Genomic DNA, 15537 nt, shown 5'->3' with positions numbered 1-15537 from the left:
TGGATGCCCTAGACCTCTTTGGCCCAGCAGCCTCAGGGCAGCAGGGAGAGCAAGAGGCCCAGTGTGCCCCTAGGTCGGCTCTGCCCCTTCCCACACAGGCGGCCAGCCCAGCAGCTGCCTGACAGACTCTGGCTCCCCCGAGCTCTCTGCCGGTGCAGGGAGCAGGAACAGACGTGTGCATGTGGTTCTGCCTTGGCCTGGGAGTGTGGACCCCCTGCCTGGCCCCCAGGCTCAGGGGCAAGGGCCGGGAGAGAGCACCATCCCGAAGCGCTTTTCTCCCGAGCTTGGGAGCGTTGTGCGCGGCTGGCGGAAACAGCCGGCGAGAGTGCTTGCAAAGCGGCCTGTGGAGGCAGCCGGGGAGATCTTCCAGCGGGAGAGGGCCGGTTGTGCTCAGAGGCCCCACAGGCCAGGGGCAGGACCCAGCAGGGCCCCTGCCCCTGGCCAGCCTTGCCCAGACCTTCCTGGCCTCCGGGGGTACTGCCCCAGCAAGGGGCAGGCTGCGGGGACTGGGTCCAGACATGCCCGGGCGCCTCCCCAGGCTCATCCCCGCTGGTGCCTTTCCCCTGGGCCTAGGCCTCGCTTGAGGCCTCCTTGGAGAGGAGGTTGCTGGCAGGGGCTGTCTCCACACTGCAAGGTGCTGGAGCTCAGAGGGCCTCGTCAGAGGGAAGGGACCAGCAAGGGGCTGGATGCCCTAGACCTCTTTGGCCCAGCAGCCTCAGGGCAGCAGGGAGAGCAAGAGGCCCAGTGTGCCCCTAGGTCGGCTCTGCCCCTTCCCACACAGGCGGCCAGCCCAGCAGCTGCCTGACAGACTCTGGCTCCCCCGAGCTCTCTGCCGGTGCAGGGGGCAGGAACAGACGTGTGCATGTGGTTCTGCCTTGGCCTGGGAGTGTGGACCCCCTGCCTGGCCCCCAGGCTCAGGGGAAAGGGCCGGGAGAGAGCACCACCCCGAAGCGCTTTTCTCCCGGGCTTGGGAGCGTTGTGCGCGGCTGGCGGGAACAGCCGGCGAGAGTGCTTGCAAAGCGGCCTGTGGAGGCAGCCGGGGAGGTCTTCCAGCGGGAGAGGGCCGGTTGTGCTCAGAGGCCCCACAGGCCAGGGGCAGGACCCAGCAGGGCCCCTGCCCCTGGCCAGCCTTGCCCAGACCTTCCTAGTCTCCGGGGGTACTGCCCCAGCAAGGGGCAGGCTGCGGGGACTGGGTCCAGACATGCCCGGGTGCCTCCCCAGGCTCATCCCCGCTGGTGCCTTTCCCCTGGGCCTAGGCCTCGCTTGAGGCCTCCTTGGAGAGGAGGTTGCTGGCAGGGGCTGTCTCCACACTGCAAGGTGCTGGAGCTCAGAGGGCTTCGTCAGAGGGAAGGGACCAGCAAGGGGCTGGATGCCCAAGACCTCTTTGGCCCAGCAGCCTCAGGGCAGCAGGGAGAGCAAGAGGCCCAGTGTGCCCCTAGGTCGGCTCTGCCCCTTCCACACAGGCGGCCAGCCCAGCAGCTGCCTGACAGACTCTGGCCCCCCCGAGCTCTCTGCCGGTGGCAGGGGGCAGGAACAGACGTGTGCATGTGGTTCTGCCTTGGCCTGGGAGTGTGGACCCCCTGCCTGGCCCCCAGGCTCAGGGGCAAGGGCCGGGAGAGAGCACCACCCTGAAGAGCTTTTCTCCCCGGGCTTGGGAGCGTTGTGCGCGGCTGGCGGAAAGAGCCGGCGAGGAGTGCTTGCAAAGCGGCCTGTGGAGGCAGCCGGGGAGGTCTTTCCAGCGGGAGAGGGCCGGTTGTGCTCAGAGGCCCCCACAGGCCAGGGGCAGGACCCAGCAGGGCCCCTGCCCCTGGCCAGCCTTGCCCAGACCTTCCTAGCCTCCGGGGGTACTGCCCAGCAAGGGGCAGGCTGCGGGGACTGGGTCCAGACATGCCCGGCGCGCCCTCCCCAGGCTCATCCCCGCTGGTGCCTTTCCCCTGGGCCTAGGCCTCGCTTGAGGCCTCCTTGGAGAGAGGTTGCTGGCAGGGGCTGTCTCCACCCTGCAAGGTGCTGGAGCTCAGAGGGCCTCGTCAGAGGGAAGGGACCAGCAAGGGGCTGGATGCCCAAGACCTCTTTGGCCCAGCAGCCTCAGGGCAGCAGGGAGAGCAAGCCCAGTGTGCCCCTAGGTCGGCTCTGCCCCTTCCCACACAGGCGGCCAGCCCAGCAGCTGCCTGACTGACTCTGGCTCCCCCGAGCTCTCTGCCGGTGCAGGGGGCAGGGAACAGACGTGTGCATGTGGTTCTGCCTTGGCCTGGGAGTGTGGACCCCCTGCCTGGCCCCCAGGCTCAGGGGCAAGGGCCGGGAGGAGAGCACCACCCCCGAAGCGCTTTTCTCCCGGGCTTGGGAGCGTTGTGCGCGGCTGGCGGGAACAGCCGGCGAGAGTGCATGCAAAGCGGCCTTAGGAGGCAGCCGGGGGAGGTCTTCCAGCGGGAGAGGGCCGGTTGTGCTCAGAGGCCCCACCGGCCAGGGGCAGGACCCAGCAGGGCCCTGCCCCTGGCCAGCCTTGCCCAGACCTTCCTGGCCTCCGGGGGTACTGCCCCAGCAAGGGGCAGGCTGCGGGGACTGGGTCCAGACATGCCCGGGCGCCTCCCCAGGCTCATCCCCGCTGGTGCCTTTCCCCTGGGCCTAGGCCTCGCTTGAGGCCTCCTTGGAGAGGAGGTTGCTGGCAGGGGCTGTCTCCACACTGCAAGGTGCTGGAGCTCAGAGGGCCTCGTCAGAGGGAAGGGACCAGCAAGGGGCTGGATGCCCAAGACCTCTTTGGCCCAGCAGCCTCAGGGCAGCAGGGAGAGCAAGAGGCCCAGTGTGCCCCTAGGTCGGCTCTGCCCCCTTCCCACACAGGCGGCCAGCCCAGCAGCTGCCTGACAGACTCTGGCTCCCCCGAGCTCTCTGCCGGTGCAGGGGGCAGGAACAGACGTGTGCACGTGGTTCTGCCTGCCTGGGAGTGTGGACCCCCTGCCTGGCCCCCAGCTCAGGGGCAAGGGCCGGGAGAGAGCACCACCCTGAAGAGCTTTTCTCCCGGGCTTGGGAGCGTTGTGCGCGGCTGGCGGAAAGAGCCGGCGAGAGTGCTTGCAAAGCGGCCTGTGGAGGCAGCCGGGGAGGTCTTCCAGCGGGAGAGGGCCGGTTGTGCTCAGAGGCCCCACCGGCCAGGGGCAGGACCCAGCAGGGCCCCTGCCCCTGGCCAGCCTTGCCCAGACCATCCTGGCCTCCGGGGGTACTCGCCCCAGCAAGGGGCAGGCTGCGGGGACCTGGGTCCGACATGCCCGGGGCGCCTCCCCAGGCTCATCCCCGCTGGTGCCTTTCCCCTGGGCCTAGGCCTCGCTTGAGGCCTCCTTGGAGAGGAGGTTGCTGGCAGGGGCTGTCTCCACACTGCAAGGTGCTGGAGCTCAGAGTCAGAGGGAAGGGACCAGCAAGGGGCTGGATGCCCAAGACCTCTTTGGCCCAGCAGCCTCAGGGCAGCAGGGAGAGCAAGAGGCCCAGTGTGCCCCTAGGTCGGCTCTGCCCCTTCCCACACAGGCGGCCAGCCCAGCAGCTGCCTGACAGACTCTGGCTCCCCCGAGCTCTCTGCCGGTGCAGGGGGCAGGAACAGACGTGTGCATGTGGTTCTGCCTTGGCCTGGGAGTGTGGACCCCCTGCCTGGCCCCCAGGCTCAGGGGCAAGGGCCGGGAGAGAGCACCACCCCGAAGCGCTTTTCTCCCGGGCTTGGGAGCGTTGTGCGCGGCTGGCGGGAACAGCCGGCGAGAGTGCTTGCAAAGCGGCCTTAGGAGGCAGCCGGGGAGGTCTTCCAGCGGGAGAGGGCCGGTTGTGCTCAGAGGCCCCACCGGCCAGGGGCAGGACCCAGCAGGGCCCCTGCCCCTGGCCAGCCTTGCCCAGACCTTCCTGGCCTCCGGGGGTACTGCCCCAGCAAGGGGCAGGCTGCGGGGACTGGGTCCAGACATGCCCGGGCGCCTCCCCAGGCTCATCCCCGCTGGTGCCTTTCCCCTGGGACTAGGCCTCGCTTGAGGCCTCCTTGGAGAGGAGGTTGCTGGCAGGGGCTGTCTCCACACTGCAAGGTGCTGGAGCTCAGAGGGCCTCGTCAGAGGGAAGGGACCAGCAAGGGGCTGGATGCCCAAGACCTCTTTGGCCCAGCAGCCTCAGGGCAGCAGGGAGAGCAAGAGGCCCAGTGTGCCCCTAGGTCGGCTCTGCCCCTTCCCACACAGGCGGCCAGCCCAGCAGCTGCCTGACAGACTCTGGCTCCCCCGAGCTCTCTGCCGGTGCAGGGGGCAGGAACAGACGTGTGCACGTGGTTCTGCCTTGGCCTGGGAGTGTGGACCCCCTGCCTGGCCCCCAGGCTCAGGGGCAAGGGCCGGGAGAGAGCACCACCCTGAAGAGCTTTTCTCCCGGGCTTGGGAGCGTTGTGCGCGGCTGGCGGAAAGAGCCGGCGAGAGTGCTTGCAAAGCGGCCTGTGGAGGCAGCCGGGGAGGTCTTCCAGCGGGAGAGGGCCGGTTGTGCTCAGAGGCCCCACAGGCCAGGGGCAGGACCCAGCAGGGCCCCTGCCCCTGGCCAGCCTTGCCCAGACCTTCCTGGCCTCCGGGGGTACTGCCCCAGCAAGGGGCAGGCTGCGGGGACTGGGTCCAGACATGCCCGGGCGCCTCCCCAGGCTCATCCCCGCTGGTGCCTTTCCCCTGGGCCTAGGCCTCGCTTGAGGCCTCCTTGGAGAGGAGGTTGCTGGCAGGGGCTGTCTCCACACTGCAAGGTGCTGGAGCTCAGAGGGCATCGTCAGAGGGAAGGGACCAGAAAGGGGCTGGATGCCCAAGACCTCTTTGGCCCAGCAGCCTCAGGGCAGCAGGAAGAGCAAGAGGCCCAGTGTGCCCCTAGGTCGGCTCTGCCCCTTCCCACACAGGCGGCCAGCCCAGCAGCTGCCTGACAGACTCTGGCTCCCCCGAGCTCTCTGCCGGTGCAGGGGGCAGGAACAGACGTGTGCATGTGGTTCTGCCTTGGCCTGGGAGTGTGGACCCCCTGCCTGGCCCCCAGGCTCAGGGGCAAGGGCCGGGAGAGAGCACCACCCCGAAGCGCTTTTCTCCCGGGCTTGGGAGCGTTGTGCGCGGCTGGCGGGAACAGCCGGCGAGAGTGCTTGCAAAGCGGCCTGTGGAGGCAGCCGGGGAGGTCTTCCAGCGGGAGAGGGCCGGTTGTGCTCAGAGGCCCCACCGGCCAGGGGCAGGACCCAGCAGGGCCCCTGCCCCTGGCCAGCCTTGCCCAGACCTTCCTGGCCTCCGGGGGTACTGCCCCAGCAAGGGGCAGGCTGCGGGGACTGGGTCCAGACATGCCCGGGCGCCTCCCCAGGCTCATCCCCGCTGGTGCCTTTCCCCTGGGCCTAGGCCTCGCTTGAGGCCTCCTTGGAGAGGAGGTTGCTGGCAGGGGCTGTCTCCACACTGCAAGGTGCTGGAGCTCAGAGGGCCTCGTCAGAGGGAAGGGACCAGCAAGGGGCTGGATGCCCTAGACCTCTTTGGCCCAGCAGCCTCAGGCCAGCAGGGAGAGCAAGAGGCCCAGTGTGCCCCTAGGTCGGCTCTGCCTCTTCCCACACAAGCGGCCAGCCCAGCAGCTGCCTGACAGACTCTGGCTCCCCCGAGCTCTCTGCCGGTGCAGGGGGCAGGAACAGACGTGTGCATGTGGTTCTGCCTTGGCCTGGGAGTGTGGACCCCTGCCTGGCCCCCAGGCTCAGGGGCAAGGGCCGGGAGAGAGCACCACCCCGAAGCGCTTTTCTCCCGGGCTTGGGAGCGTTGTGCGCGGCTGGCGGGAACAGCCGGCGAGAGTGCTTGCAAAGCGGCCTGTGGAGGCAGCCGGGGAGGTCTTCCAGCGGGAGAGGGCCGGTTGTGCTCAGAGGCCCCACCGGCCAGGGGCAGGACCCAGCAGGGCCCCTGCCCCTGGCCAGCCTTGCCCAGACCTTCCTGGCCTCCGGGGGTACTGCCCCAGCAAGGGGCAGGCTGCGGGGACTGGGTCCAGACATGCCCGGGCGCCTCCCCAGGCTCCTCCCCGCTGGTGCCTTTCCCCTGGGCCTAGGCCTCGCTTGAGGCCTCCTTGGAGAGGAGGTTGCTGGCAGGGGCTGTCTCCACACTGCAAGGTGCTGGAGCTCAGAGGGCCTCGTCAGAGGGAAGGGACCAGCAAGGGGCTGGATGCCCTAGACCTCTTTGGCCCAGCAGCCTCAGGGCAGCAGGGAGAGCAAGAGGCCCAGTGTGCCCCTAGGTCGGCTCTGCCCCTTCCCACACAGGCGGCCAGCCCAGCAGCTGCCTGACAGACTCTGGCTCCCCCGAGCTCTCTGCCGGTGCAGGGAGCAGGAACAGACGTGTGCATGTGGTTCTGCCTTGGCCTGGGAGTGTGGACCCCCTGCCTGGCCCCCAGGCTCAGGGGCAAGGGCCGGGAGAGAGCACCATCCCGAAGCGCTTTTCTCCCAGGCTTGGGAGCGTTGTGCGCGGCTGGCGGAAACAGCCGGCGAGAGTGCTTGCAAAGCGGCCTTTGGAGGCAGCCGGGGAGGTCTTCCAGCGGGAGAGGGCCGGTTGTGCTCAGAGGCCCCACAGGCCAGGGGCAGGACCCAGCAGGGCCCCTGCCCCTGGCCAGCCTTGCCCAGACCTTCCTGGCCTCCGGGGGTACTGCCCCAGCAAGGGGCAGGCTGCGGGGACTGGGTCCAGACATGCCCGGGCGCCTCCCCAGGCTCATCCCCGCTGGTGCCTTTCCCCTGGGCCTAGGCCTCGCTTGAGGCCTCCTTGGAGAGGAGGTTGCTGGCAGGGGCTGTCTCCACACTGCAAGGTGCTGGAGCTCAGAGGGCCTCGTCAGAGGGAAGGGACCAGCAAGGGGCTGGATGCCCTAGACCTCTTTGGCCCAGCACCCTCAGGGCAGCAGGGAGAGCAAGAGGCCCAGTGTGCCCCTAGGTCGGCTCTGCCCCTTCCCACACAGGCGGCCAGCCCAGCAGCTGCCTGCCAGACTCTGGCTCCCCCGAGCTCTCTGCCGGTGCAGGGGGCAGGAACAGACGTGTGCATGTGGTTCTGCCTTGGCCTGGGAGTGTGGACCGCCTGCCTGGCCCCCAGGCTCAGGGGCAAGGTCCGGGAGAGAGCACCACCCCGAAGCGCTTTTCTCCCGGGCTTGGGAGCATTGTGCGCGGCTGGCGGGAACAGCCGGCGAGAGTGCTTGCAAAGCGGCCTTTGGAGGCAGCCGGGGAGGTCTTCCAGCGGGAGAGGGCCGGTTGTGCTCAGAGGCCCCACCGGCCAGGGGCAGGACCCAGCAGGGCCCCTGCCCCTGGCCAGCCTTGCCCAGACCTTCCTGGCCTCCGGGGGTACTGCCCCAGCAAGGGGCAGGCTGCGGGGACTGGGTCCAGACATGCCCGGGCGCCTCCCCAGGCTCATCCCCGCTGGTGCCTTTCCCCTGGGCCTAGGCCTCGCTTGAGGCCTCCTTGGAGAGGAGGTTGCTGCCAGGGGCTGTCTCCACACTGCAAGGGGCTGGAGCTCAGAGGGCCTCGTCAGAGGGAAGGGACCAGCAAGGGGCTGGATGCCCAAGACCTCTTTGGCCCAGCAGCCTCAGGGCAGCAGGGAGAGCAAGAGGCCCAGTGTGCCCCTAGGTCGGCTCTGCCCCTTCCCACACAGGCGGCCAGCCCAGCAGCTGCCTGACAGACTCTGGCTCCCCCGAGCTCTCTGCCGGTGCAGGGGGCAGGAACAGACGTGTGCATGTGGTTCTGCCTTGGCCTGGGAGTGTGGACCCCCTGCCTGGCCCCCAGGCTCAGGGGCAAGGGCCGGGAGAGAGCACCACCCCGAAGCGCTTTTCTCCCGGGCTTGGGAGCGTTGTGCGCGGCTGGCGGGAACAGCCGGCGAGAGTGCTTGCAAAGCGGCCTGTGGAGGCAGCCGGGGAGGTCTTCCAGCGGGAGAGGGCCGGTTGTGCTCAGAGGCCCCACCGGCCAGGGGCAGGACCCAGCAGGGCCCCTGCCCCTGGCCAGCCTTGCCCAGACCTTCCTGGCCTCCGGGGGTACTGCCCCAGCAAGGGGCAGGCTGCGGGGACTGGGTCCAGACATGCCCGGGCGCCTCCCCAGGCTCATCCCCGCTGGTGCCTTTCCCCTGGGCCTAGGCCTCGCTTGAGGCCTCCTTGGAGAGGAGGTTGCTGGCAGGGGCTGTCTCCACACTGCAAGGTGCTGGAGCTCAGAGGGCCTCGTCAGAGGGAAGGGACCAGCAAGGGGCTGGATGCCCAAGACCTCTTTGGCCCAGCAGCCTCAGGGCAGCAGGGAGAGCAAGAGGCCCAGTGTGCCCCTAGGTCGGCTCTGCCCCTTCCCACACAGGCGGCCAGCCCAGCAGCTGCCTGACAGACTCTGGCTCCCCCGAGCTCTCTGCCGGTGCAGGGGGCAGGAACAGACGTGTGCATGTGGTTCTGCCTTGGCCTGGGAGTGTGGACCCCCTGCCTGGCCCCCAGGCTCAGGGGCAAGGGCCGGGAGAGAGCACCATCCCGAAGCGCTTTTCTCCCGGGCTTGGGAGCGTTGTGCGCGGCTGGCGGGAACAGCCGGCGAGAGTGCTTGCAAAGCGGCCTTTGGAGGCAGCCGGGGAGGTCTTCCAGCGGGAGAGGGCCGGTTGTGCTCAGAGGCCCCACAGGCCAGGGGCAGGACCCAGCAGGGCCCCTGCCCCTGGCCAGCCTTGCCCAGACCTTCCTGGCCTCCGGGGGTACTGCCCCAGCAAGGGGCAGGCTGCGGGGACTGGGTCCAGACATGCCCGGGCGCCTACCCAGGCTCATCCCCGCTGGTGCCTTTCCCCTGGGCCTAGGCCTCGCTTGAGGCCTCCTTGGAGAGGAGGTTGCTGGCAGGGGCTGTCTCCACACTGCAAGGTGCTGGAGCTCAGAGGGCCTCGTCAGAGGGAAGGGACCAGCAAGGGGCTGGATGCCCAAGACCTCTTTGGCCCAGCAGCCTCAGGGCAGCAGGGAGAGCAAGAGGCCCAGTGTGCCCCTAGGTCGGCTCTGCCCCTTCCCACACAGGCGGCCAGCCCAGCAGCTGCCTGACAGACTCTGGCTCCCCCGAGCTCTCTGCCGGTGCAGGGGGCAGGAACAGACGTGTGCATGTGGTTCTGCCTTGGCCTGGGAGTGTGGACCCCCTGCCTGGCCCCCAGGCTCAGGGGCAAGGGCCGGGAGAGAGCACCACCCCGAAGCGCTTTTCTCCCGGGCTTGGGAGCGTTGTGCCCGGCTGGAGGGAACAGCCGGCGAGAGTGCTTGCAAAGCGGCCTGTGGAGGCAGCCTGGGAGGTCTTCCAGCGGGAGAGGGCCGGTTGTGCTCAGAGGCCCCACCGGCCAGGGGCAGGACCCAGCAGGGCCCCTGCCCCTGGCCAGCCTTGCCCAGACCTTCCTGGCCTCCGGGGGTACTGCCCCAGCAAGGGGCTGGCTGCGGGACTGGGTCCAGACATGCCCGGGCGCCTCCCCAGGCTCATCCCCGCTGGTGCCTTTCCCCTGGGACTAGGCCTCGCTTGAGGCCTCCTTGGAGAGGAGGTTGCTGGCAGGGGCTGTCTCCACACTGCAAGGTGCTGGAGCTCAGAGGGCCTCGTCAGAGGGAAGGGACAAGCAAGGGGCTGGATGCCCAAGACCTCTTTGGCCCAGCAGCCTCAGGGCAGCAGGGAGAGCAAGAGGCCCAGTGTGCCCCTAGGTCGGCTCTGCCCCTTCCCACACAGGCGGCCAGCCCAGCAGCTGCCTGACAGACTCTGGCTCCCCCGAGCTCTCTGCCGGTGCAGGGGGCAGGAACAGACGTGTGCATGTGGTTCTGCCTTGGCCTGGGAGTGTGGACCCCCTGCCTGGCCCCCAGGCTCAGGGGCAAGGGCCGGGAGAGAGCACCACCCCGAAGCGCTTTTCTCCCGGGCTTGGGAGCGTTGTGCGCGGCTGGCGGGAACAGCCGGCGAGAGTGCTTGCAAAGCGGCCTTTGGAGGCAGCCGGGGAGGTCTTCCAGCGGGAGAGGGCCGGTTGTGCTCAGAGGCCCCACAGGCCAGGGGCAGGACCCAGCAGGGCCCCTGCCCCTGGCCAGCCTTGCCCAGACCTTCCTGGCCTCCGGGGTTACTGCCCCAGCAAGGGGCAGGGTGCGGGGACTGGGTCCAGACATGCCCGGGCGCCTCCCCAGGCTCATCCCCGCTGGTGCCTTTCCCCTGGGCCTAGGCCTCGCTTGAGGCCTCCTTGGAGAGGAGGTTGCTGGCAGGGGCTGTCTCCACACTGCAAGGTGCTGGAGCTCAGAGGGCCTCGTCTGAGGGAAGGGACCAGCAAGGGGCTGGATGCCCAAGACCTCTTTGGCCCAGCAGCCTCAGGGCAGCAGGGAGAGCAAGAGGCCCAGTGTGCCCCTAGGTCGGCTCTGCCCCTTCCCACACAGGCGGCCAGCCCAGCAGCTGCCTGACAGACTCTGGCTCCCCCGAGCTCTCTGCCGGTGCAGGGGGCAGGAACAGACGTGTGCATGTGGTTCTGCCTTGGCCTGGGAGTGTGGACCCCCTGCCTGGCCCCCAGGCTCAGGGGCAAGGGCCGGGAGAGAGCACCACCCCGAAGCGCTTTTCTCCCGGGCTTGGGAGCGTTGTGCGCGGCTGGCGGGAACAGCCGGCGAGAGTGCTTGCAAAGCGGCCTTTGGAGGCAGCCGGGGAGGTCTTCCAGCGGGAGAGGGCCGATTGTGCTCAGAGGCCCCACAGGCCAGGGGCAGGACCCAGCAGGGCCCCTGCCCCTGGCCAGCCTTGCCCAGACCTTCCTGGCCTCCGGGGGTACTGCCCCAGCAAGGGGCAGGCTGCGGGGACTGGGTCCACACATGTCCGGGCGCCTCCCCAGGCTCATCCCCGCTGGTGCCTTTCCCCTGGGCCTAGGCCTCGCTTGAGGCCTCCTTGGAGAGGAGGTTGCTGGCAGGGGCTGTCTCCACACTGCAAGGTGCTGGAGCTCAGAGGGCCTCGTCAGAGGGAAGGGACCAGCAAGGGGCTGGATGCCCAAGACCTCTTTGGCCCAGCAGCCTCAGGGCAGCAGGGAGAGCAAGAGGCCCAGTGTGCCCCTAGGTCGGCTCTGCCCCTTCCCACACAGGCGGCCAGCCCAGCAGCTGCCTGCCAGACTCTGGCTCCCCCGAGCTCTCTGCCGGTGCAGGGGGCAGGAACAGACGTGTGCATGTGGTTCTGCCTTGGCCTGGGAGTGTGGACCCCCTGCCTGGCCCCCAGGCTCAGGGGCAAGGGCCGGGAGAGAGCACCACCCCGAAGCGCTTTTCTCCCGGGCTTGGGAGCGTTGTGCGCGGCTGGCGGGAACAGCCGGCGAGAGTGCTTGCAAAGCGGCCTTTGGAGGCAGCCGGGGAGGTCTTCCAGCGGGAGAGGGCCGGTTGTGCTCAGAGGCCCCACCGGCCAGGGGCAGGACCCAGCAGGGCCCCTGCCCCTGGCCAGCCTTGCCCAGACCTTCCTGGCCTCCGGGGGTACTGCCCCAGCAAGGGGCAGGCTGCGGGGACTGGGTCCAGACATGCCCGGGCGCCTCCCCAGGCTCATCCCCGCTGGTGCCTTTCCCCTGGGCCTAGGCCTCGCTTGAGGCCTCCTTGGAGAGGAGGTTGCTGGCAGGGGCTGTCTCCACACTGCAAGGTGCTGGAGCTCAGAGGGCCTCGTCAGAGGGAAGGGACCAGCAAGGGGCTGGATTCCCTAGACCTCTTTGGCCCAGCAGCCTCAGGGCAGCAGGGAGAGCAAGAGGCCCAGTGTGCCCCTAGGTCGGCTCTGCCCCTTCCCACACAGGCGGCCAGCCCAGCAGCTGCCTGACAGACTCTGGCTCCCCCGAGCTCTCTGCCGGTGCAGGGGGCAGGAACAGACGTGTGCATGTGGTTCTGCCTTCGCCTGGGAGTGTGGACCCCCTGCCTGGCCCCCAGGCTCAGGGGCAAGGGCCGGGAGAGAGCACCACCCCGAAGCGCTTTTCTCCCGGGCTTGGGAGCGTTGTGCGCGGCTGGCGGGAACAGCCGGCGAGAGTGCTTGCAAAGCGGCCTGTGGAGGCAGCCGGGGAGGTCTTCCAGCAGGAGAGGGCCGGTTGTGCTCAGAGGCCCCACAGGCCAGGGGCAGGACCCAGCAGGGCCCCTGCCCCCGGCCAGCCTTGCCCAGACCTTCCTGGCCTCCGGGGGTACTGCCCCAGCAAGGGTCAGGCTGCGGGGACTGGGTCCAGACATGCCCGGGCGCCTCCCCAGGCTCATCCCCGCTGGTGCCTTTCCCCTGGGCCTAGGCCTCGCTTGAGGCCTCCTTGGAGAGGAGGTTGCTGGCAGGGGCTGTCTCTACACTGCAAGGTGCTGGAGCTCAGAGGGCCTCGTCAGAGGGAAGGGACCAGCAAGGGGCTGGATGCCCAAGACCTCTTTGGCCCAGCAGCCTCAGGGCAGCAGGGAGAGCAAGCCCAGTGTGCCCCTAGGTCGGCTCTGCCCCTTCCCACACAGGCGGCCAGCCCAGCAGCTGCCTGACAGACTCTGGCTCCCCCGAGCTCTCTGCCGGTGCAGGGGGCAGGAACAGACGTGTGCATGTGGTTCTGCCTTGGCCTGGGAGTGTGGACCCCCTGCCTGGCCCCCAGGCTCAGGGGCAAGGGCCGGGAGAGAGCACCACCCCGAAGCGCTTTTCTCCCGGGCTTGGGAGCGTTGTGCGCGGCTGGCGGGAACAGCCGGCGAGAGTGCTTGCAAAGCGGCCTTAGGAGGCAGCCGGGGAGGTCTTCCAGCGGGAGAGGGCCGGTTGTGCTCAGAGGCCCCACCGGCCAGGGGCAGGACCCAGCAGGGCCCCTGCCCCTGGCCAGCCTTGCCCAGACCTTCCTGGCCTCCGGGGGTACTGCCCCAGCAAGGGGCAGGCTGCGGGGACTGGGTCCAGACATGCCCGGGCGCCTCCCCAGGCTCATCCCCGCTGGTGCCTTTCCCCTGGGCCTAGGCCTCGCTTGAGGCCTCCTTGGAGAGGAGGTTGCTGGCAGGGGCTGTCTCCACACTGCAAGGTGCTGGAGCTCAGAGGGCCTCGTCAGAGGGAAGGGACCAGCAAGGGGCTGGATGCCCTAGACCTCTTTGGCCCAGCACCCTCAGGGCAGCAGGGAGAGCAAGAGGCCCAGTGTGCCCCTAGGTCGGCTCTGCCCCTTCCCACACAGGCGGCCAGCCCAGCAGCTGCCTGACAGACTCTGGCTCCCCCGAGCTCTCTGCCGGTGCAGGGGGCAGGAACAGACGTGTGCATGTGGTTCTGCCTTGGCCTGGGAGTGTGGACCCCCTGCCTGGCCCCCAGGCTCAGGGGAAAGGGCCGGGAGAGAGCACCACCCCGAAGCGCTTTTCTCCCGGGCTTGGGAGCGTTGTGCGCGGCTGGCGGGAACAGCCGGCGAGAGTGCTTGCAAAGCGGCCTGTGGAGGCAGCCGGGGAGGTCTTCCAGCGGGAGAGGGCCGGTTGTGCTCAGAGGCCCCACAGGCCAGGGGCAGGACCCAGCAGGGCCCCTGCCCCTGGCCAGCCTTGCCCAGACCTTCCTAGTCTCCGGGGGTACTGCCCCAGCAAGGGGCAGGCTGCGGGGACTGGGTCCAGACATGCCCGGGTGCCTCCCCAGGCTCATCCCCGCTGGTGCCTTTCCCCTGGGCCTAGGCCTCGCTTGAGGCCTCCTTGGAGAGGAGGTTGCTGGCAGGGGCTGTCTCCACACTGCAAGGTGCTGGAGCTCAGAGGGCCTCGTCAGAGGGAAGGGACCAGCAAGGGGCTGGATGCCCAAGACCTCTTTGGCCCAGCAGCCTCAGGGCAGCAGGGAGAGCAAGAGGCCCAGTGTGCCCCTAGGTCGGCTCTGCCCCTTCCCACACAGGCGGCCAGCCCAGCAGCTGCCTGACAGACTCTGGCTCCCCCGAGCTCTCTGCCGGTGCAGGGGGCAGGAACAGACGTGTGCATGTGGTTCTGCCTTGGCCTGGGAGTGTGGACCCCCTGCCTGGCCCCCAGGCTCAGGGGCAAGGGCCGGGAGAGAGCACCACCCTGAAGAGCTTTTCTCCCGGGCTTGGGAGCGTTGTGCGCGGCTGGCGGAAAGAGCCGGCGAGAGTGCTTGCAAAGCGGCCTGTGGAGGCAGCCGGGGAGGTCTTCCAGCGGGAGAGGGCCGGTTGTGCTCAGAGGCCCCACAGGCCAGGGGCAGGACCCAGCAGGGCCCCTGCCCCTGGCCAGCCTTGCCCAGACCTTCCTAGCCTCCGGGGGTACTGCCCCAGCAAGGGGCAGGCTGTGGGGACTGGGTCCAGACATGCCCGGGCGCCTCCCCAGGCTCATCCCCGCTGGTGCCTTTCCCCTGGGCCTAGGCCTCGCTTGAGGCCTCCTTGGAGAGGAGGTTGCTGGCAGGGGCTGTCTCCACACTGCAAGGTGCTGGAGCTCAGAGGGCTTCGTCAGAGGGAAGGGACCAGCAAGGGGCTGGATGCCCAAGACCTCTTTGGCCCAGCAGCCTCAGGGCAGCAGGGAGAGCAAGAGGCCCAGTGTGCCCCTAGGTCGGCTCTGCCCCTTCCCACACAGGCGGCCAGCCCAGCAGCTGCCTGCCAGACTCTGGCTCCCCCGAGCTCTCTGCCGGTGCAGGGGGCAGGAACAGACGTGTGCATGTGGTTCTGCCTTGGCCTGGGAGTGTGGACCCCCTGCCTGGTCCCCAGGCTCAGGGGCAAGGGCCGGGAGAGAGCACCACCCCGAAGCGCTTTTCTCCTGGGCTTGGGAGCGTTGTGCGCGGCTGGCGGGAACAGCCGGCGAGAGTGCTTGCAAAGCGGCCTTTGGAGGCAGCCGGGGAGGTCTTCCAGCGGGAGAGGGCCGGTTGTGCTCAGAGGCCCCACCGGCCAGGGGCAGGACCCAGCAGGGCCCCTGCCCCTGGTCAGCCTTGCCCAGACCTTCCTGGCCTCCGGGGGTACTGCCCCAGCAAGGGGCAGGCTGCGGGGACTGGGTCCAGACATGCCCGGGCGCCTCCCCAGGCTCATCCCCGCTGGTGCCTTTCCCCTGGGCCTAGGCCTCGCTTGAGGCCTCCTTGGAGAGAAGGTTGCTGCCAGGGGCTGTCTCCACACTGCAAGGTGCTGGGGCTCAGAGGGCCTCATCAGAGGGAAGGGACCAGCAAGGGGCTGGATGCCCAAGACCTCTTTGGCCCAGCAGCCTCAGGGCAGCAGGGAGAGCAAGAGGCCCAGTGTGCCCCTAGGTCGGCTCTGCCCCTTCCCACACAGGCGGCCAGCCCAGCAGCTGCCTGACAGACTCTGGCTCCCCCGAGCTCTCTGCCGGTGCAGGGGGCAGGAACAGACGTGTGCATGTGGTTCTGCCTTGGCCTGGGAGTGTGGACCCCCTGCCTGGCCCCCAGGCTCAGGGGCAAGGGCCGGGAGAGAGCACCACCCTGAAGAGCTTTTCTCCCGGGCTTGGGAGCGTTGTGCGCGGCTGGCGGAAAGAGCCGGCGAGAGTGCTTGCAAAGCGGCCTGTGGAGGCAGCCGGGGAGGTCTTCCAGCGGGAGAGGGCCGGTTGTGCTCAGAGGCCCCACAGGCCAGGGGCAGGACCCAGCAGGGCCCCTGCCCCTGGCCAGCCTTGCCCAGACCTTCCTAGCCTCCGGGGGTACTGCCCCAGCAAGGGGCAGGCTGCGGGGACTGGGTCCAGACA

Source organism: Cervus elaphus, unplaced genomic scaffold (genome assembly GCF_910594005.1).
Source record: "Cervus elaphus unplaced genomic scaffold, mCerEla1.1, whole genome shotgun sequence".
Lineage (NCBI taxonomy): Eukaryota > Metazoa > Chordata > Mammalia > Artiodactyla > Cervidae > Cervus > Cervus elaphus.
Note: the sequence above shows the minus strand (reverse complement) of the source record.